The sequence below is a fragment of the Panthera uncia genome (genome assembly GCF_023721935.1).
Source record: "Panthera uncia isolate 11264 chromosome C1 unlocalized genomic scaffold, Puncia_PCG_1.0 HiC_scaffold_3, whole genome shotgun sequence".
In the NCBI taxonomy this organism is placed as follows: Eukaryota; Metazoa; Chordata; class Mammalia; order Carnivora; family Felidae; genus Panthera; species Panthera uncia.
In genome coordinates, this window is record NW_026057584.1 from 12,106,410 (window position 1) to 12,112,409 (window position 6,000).

A 6,000-nucleotide genomic window follows, 5' to 3' on the forward strand; every position below is an offset into this window, starting at 1 on the left:
AACAGCCCAGCTTGTACAGCGAGGGTGCGGATGCTTACATGTCGCACAGCCCTCTCAGGTGCCTGGAAAGTAAGCAAACCGAGTCTCAGCAATACAAAGAAGACCAAAATCACACTCTGAAATCCAAACGTCACATTTGCGCACACATCCTGCCGCCACTGTGTTATAACCAGATGGAATCATCTTGCTCATTTCTTGGACCCAGAGTGAAAACTAGAGCTCCATTCTGGAGCCCAAACACCCGGGGGGCCAGGGGCGAAGGGGGAAGGTCTGGAAAACACAGTCAACAGACAGTCTCGCTCATGTTGGAACCCACTGCCACCTTTTTTTTTTTTTTTTTCTTTTTAAAAAAGAAATATCTATGAAAACTTCTTGGGAGTAACGTTTCACAGAGCCCAGGTAGGAAAGTGCTTGTCTATACAGATTCCAACTGTCTTTGTTGTCTGTACAGAGATGGAAGAGATAAGCAGAGTAGCTGAATCAGAAATGAACATGCGACCCTGTGGGAACATGACAAGTATTTTATCCCCGAACAACTCAGGCAACAACAGATGTTGGCGAGGATGCGGAGAAACGGGAACCCTCTTGCACTACTGGTGGGAATGCAAACTGGTGTAGCCGCTCTGGAAAACAGCGTGGAAGCTCCTCAAAAAATTAAAAATAGATCTACCCTACGACCCAGCAATAGCACTGCTAGGAATTTACTCAAGGGATACAAGTGTGCTGTTTCGAAGGGGCACATGCACCCCAATGTTGATAGCAGCACTATCGACGATAGACAAAGTATGGAAAGAGCCCAAATGTTCATCGATGGATGAATGGATAAAGAAGATGTGGGATATAGATACAATGGAGTATTACTCGGCAATCAAAAAGAATGAAATCTTGCCATTTGCAACTACGTGGATGGAACTAGAGTGTCTTAGGCTAAGCGAAATAAGTCATTCAGAGAAAGACAAATATGTGATTTCACTCATATGTGGAATTTAAGAAAAAAACAGGTAAACAGAAGGAAAAGGAAGTGAAAATAAGATAAAAACAAGGAGACAAATCATAAAAGACCCTTAAATAGAATAAACTGAGGGTTGCTGGAGGGGTGTTGGGTGGGGGGGGGATGGGCTCAATGGGTGATGGGCATTAAGGAGGGCACTCGTTGGGATGAGCACTGGGTGTCCTATGTAAGTGATGAATCACTAAACTCTATTCCTGAAGTCATTATTACTATATGTTAAGTGACTTGGATTTAAATTAAAAAAAAAAACTTAAGTATTGGAAATATGTTACAGAATGGACATAGGCCAATTTAAATGGTTCAAAGGATAGCCACCATCTAGAAATATATCTACCTTTTGCAGGCATCACACACAATTATAAAACAGCAACAAAAATTAAGAACTGTACAAGAAATGCTAAACATTGCACCAATTATTTGACTTAAAAAATGGCCAAGGGGGGTGGGGGGAAGAGGCATTATCTTCCAAGGATGAAGTGCCGGTGGAGGGAGGAGAAGGAGGGAGGTACTGAGAAGAGAGCCAGATTACGGCTTGTGTAAGTCGTGGTGACAATGGCTGTTTACCAAGAATCGGAAAAGGGAAGAAGGCACGGTATTTGGAAGAGAGGGAAGACAGTGAGTTCCTTTTGGACGGGGCTTACAGACACCCAAGTGGAAATATCCACCAGGCGGGCAGATATATGAGTCTGGAGCTCAGAGACGTCTGGGCTGGAGGCGTAACTTCGGGTCAACAGAGCACTGAAGCCATGAGTGTGCATGAGATCACTGGAGACAGTGGTGCAGGAGCAGCAGCCCCGGGGCCTGGGCTGGAGGAGGGAACCCGGAGGGAGGCCAGGCCGGGAGGGGACAGGAACCGAGGAGCCAGTCAGCAGCACCTGCAGGTAGCCCTCCTCAGATGGACACAAACCTGCCTGAGCCAGGACGGAGGGAACCGTGCAGATTCGCCTTAAACAGTTCAAACGGGGCCCAGTTTCCTTTGTCACTGTTACTTGTCATTGGCACTCTCAAGTAGGGTTTTCAGAACACTTCCTCAATGATTGTAGTTTTAAAAAATTCCGCAAGGAAGTTGTGAAGGCTAGGACCCGCCCCCCCCTTCCCCTGGTCCACTGGGGTATAATTGACAAATAAAATCATGAGATATGTGAAGGGTACAGTATCTGATTTCATGTACGTGTACATTGTGAGACGGTTCCTTCCATCAAGTGAACGCATCCGTTGCCTCATGTGTTATCTTTGTGTGCGGGGGTGTGGTGAGACTAAGCAAGGTCTACTCTCTTAGCAAATCTCAATTATGCAGTACAGTGTTATTTAACTTTAGTAACTATGTTTTATGTCTGGTCCTCAGACCTTATTCATCTTAGAGTTGAAAGTTTGTACCCTTTTGTCAACCTCTTCCTATTTCCCTCATCCTTCAGCCCTTGGCAACTATATTTTTCTTTTCTTTGAAAAAATTTATTTTTTAATGTTTATTAATTTCTGAGAGAGAGAGAGAGAGAGAGAGAGAGACAGAATGTGAGTGGGGGAGGGGCAGAGAGAGAGAGGGAGACGCAGAATCGGAAGCAGGCTCCAGGCTCTGAGCTGACAGCACAGGGCCCGACGTGGGGCTCGAACTCGCAGACCGTGAGATCATGACCTCGGCTGAGGTCGGACGCTGAACCGGCTGAGCCCCCCAGGCGCCCCTTTATGAAAAGATAAGGAAGTTGAAGCTCACCTGTGGGGGGAAAGGGCAGCTATGGTTAATTGGCCCTTGGCCTTAGTGTCTTCCTGGCTGTTTCTTTGTACTTCAGTTTGAAGTCATCGAGTATAACCTGTCCCTTCACCTACTGGGTTGCAATGTACTTGACATTGGGAGTCCTGGCTTCATCTACCCCCAAGCTCCTCTTCCTCCATCCAGCACCTTCCTTTGTAACTCCAAAGTATTTGATAAGTTGGGGGTGAATGGAATCGATAGCAGGACCAAAGCATCCATGGTTTGAATACTTGAAGCTTTCATCTGTCGCTCAGTGATTCCCTTCCTTACTACACAGCAGTGGTTGGGATGGATTTTGTTGTAACCAGCCTTAGAACAACAAAAAGGGCTTAATACATCCTGTAGGGGAGACTTCCTAGGAAATTCAGCACGACCAGCTCAACAAATACTTTTGGATCAGTATGTATTTTTACACGATTCCTCTCCCCCCTTTTTTCTCCCCCTAACCATACACACAACTGCTTTGGAATTTGCTTTTGGAAACGTGGAGAAATAATCTTCTTTCGTTTCTTTAGAGTTAAAAAAATGTCTATCTCCCTTTGACTTTTGGCTATTGTATTTTGTACAACTTTACGTTTATTTCCTCTGAGTTTACACACTCATAGGATTCCTGATATTGGCCAGTTTCTGCCCTGGACTATTCAAAATGAGGGCGACTCATATAGCACAGGGGGAGAGAATGCTGGCCTTGGCTTTAGTAGATCCAGTGTGGGCACTGTGTGGCCTCAGGCAAGTTACTTGGCCTCTCAGAATCTGTTGCTTTATCTATAGAAGAAATGCTATGGCCTTCACAGGGCTTGAAACGAGAATTACGCGAAATGAGGCCTAATGGTAGCCCACCCTTGCCTATACTATGTGCCCCATAAATGTTTATTTCCATCTACTCCCTCTGTTTTAAACTCTGACACATATTTATTATGTAAACTTGAGAGAGCTCTTCCAACATTGATGCATACGATCAGTCTATATCTGTCATTTACGCTTCTTACTTTTTCCATTAGCCTGTGCTTCCCACAATAGTTTGGAAATACCTTGAAGATGGAAAGATATATTTTATGTTTTAGGTGTTTTTATGCCCAATCACCTACGATATGCTTCTCATCAAGTAGGCGGCCAGGTACTTTTTAACTATCTTTTCTTTTTCTTCTTCTTTTTTGTTTTAGTGTTTATTTTATTTTTGACAGAGAGAGATAGAATGTGAGCGGGGGGAGGGGCAGAGAGAGAGGGAGACACAGAATCCAAAGCAGAATCTGAGCCGGTCAGCACAGAGCCCGATGCGGGGCTTGAACTCATGGACCGTGAGATCATGACCTGAGCTCAAGTTGGATGCTTAACCGACTGAGCCACCCAGGTGCCCCCCTTTTCTTTATTTTGATTACGTCGTTTGTTATGTAGTGATAACGACAGTATTTGCCCCTGTATAAGAAATTAATTACAAATAAAAAAAATCTGTAAATCTCAGGTATTCGTGGTGGAGATTAGGGGTTGTTACCATTGATTTGCCCCACGATTTCCCTGATCAGAGGGTACTTGGATTTATACTCATCACTCTGTTCTGTGTGGCAAGCTTCCCAGCACAATCTGCAAATTGGCAAGCAGTGAAGTTTGTGCAGACACGACAGTCAGTTAGAAATAGAGGGAGTGTATAATTTGCTGTTCAAATGGGAGCACATGTGAAAGTGCAAAGGGAGAGCTTTTAATGATTATGTTGGCTCAACAGTGGTAAAGCAGGGCCATCCAGGGCAACCATGGCTACTCTGGTTATCACAGACAGGTACCAGGGGTATCTCTGCCTTGCAACAGCACCTCCTAAACTAACCCCATTGATATGCTACGGAAGCGATTCTAATGCGAATTGAATTTGGTATGCCTTCTGCAACATGCTTTCAACCTGGGCATTTCTTTACCCCTGTCTATTAGTATCTAATGAGGGGTGGTGTTGGCTAAATTAAGCACATTATGTTGAAGAGAAGAGAAGTAACCTAAATGAGAGAAGGTTCCCAGTTTCTCTCAGCAGAGACATTATGTGATATCTTTTAACCTTACAGCTCACAGTCTAAGGAGGGCCTCTGGTGTGGTGCTCCTACAGTGCTCCTGTTGTCTCCCCACCTTGACCCCAGGCTGCCTGATGGCTCTCCAGCCCCGGGCAGGAGAGTGCCAGTTCTAAGAATCTTCTCTGAAAGGCAACTTAACCCGTGTGACTGTAAGAGAACTTACTACAATTTACTCGGTAGAGTAGGGACAGAAATTTCTTTGCAAATAGAAGATGCTTGCATACTTTGCTCTGAATTCTTTATGTTTGTCCTCATTTTAGTAGCAGTTGGCTTTCCGAGGACTTGTAAAGTCTTCAGTGACACGGTAATAAGCACTGAGATCATAACTTTGTCTTTCACAAAATAAATCAGCAAAGAGTTTGAAGTAAAGGTGGGTATTTAAACCGTTTCGCCGAGGAGTTCCAGTCTGTTATCCAGATGGAAATGAGATGCCTCTTGATTTGCAGGTAGTCAATAAATCTTTTTTTTTTTTTTTTGTAAATAAAAAATGAGCTTTTTTGAGCGAGGTTGAGGCTATCTTCTGCCATTCCTTACCCAGGCAATAGGTTTTCCTGGCCTGGCTGGAGAGGTAGTAATCACCATAACAATGTTTCTTTTTAAAAAATGTGTATTTATTTTTGAGACAGAGACAGAGTGTAAGCCGGGGAGAGACGGGGGTGGGGAGGGGGTGGGGGGGGGGGGACAGAGAGGGAGACACAGAATCTGAAGCAGGCTCCAGGCTCTGAGCTGTCAGCACACAGCCCAATGCAGGATTCAAACTCACTAAGTGTGAGATCATGACCAGAGCCGAAGTCAGACGCTTAACCCGTTGAGTCGCCTGCACACCCCTGTGACAATGACCTTAATGGTAAATTTTGTTCACCAGGGTATGAGAAAGAGGAAAGAACTTGAAGAAAATCAGGTTGAGACCCACACCCTGCCTTTTATCTGCTATCTGGCTTTAGACCAGTCGCTTTATCATGATGGCCCTCAGTATTTTCATTCGTCTACTTTCATGGATCAAATGAGATAACGTGTGTCCAACACTTTATGTAGCCTGCGGTCACGAAGTTAATAGGCCCGATTAGGATGTAAGCACCTCTCATGACACTCTCGTGTGGGCATTTTGTTTACATCTCTACACTGTATACTTGTGTGCTGAATCCGTATTAATCAAACGAATGAATAGTATTAACCAGAAGAAT

General features: G+C 44.5%; 1 long non-coding RNA gene across 2 annotated transcripts in view; it reads left to right on the forward strand.

Annotated features, from left to right (window-relative positions):
- The window catches only part of LOC125911125 (uncharacterized), a 37,002-nt gene extending 31,633 nt beyond the window's left edge, over window positions 1-5,369 (forward strand). For both annotated transcript variants that reach the window (XR_007454265.1, XR_007454264.1), the window contains one exon: window positions 452-5,369. This is a non-coding gene — a long non-coding RNA (uncharacterized LOC125911125). The remainder of the gene's footprint in view (window positions 1-451) is intronic.
- The last annotated feature ends 631 nt before the right edge of the window (window positions 5,370-6,000 follow it).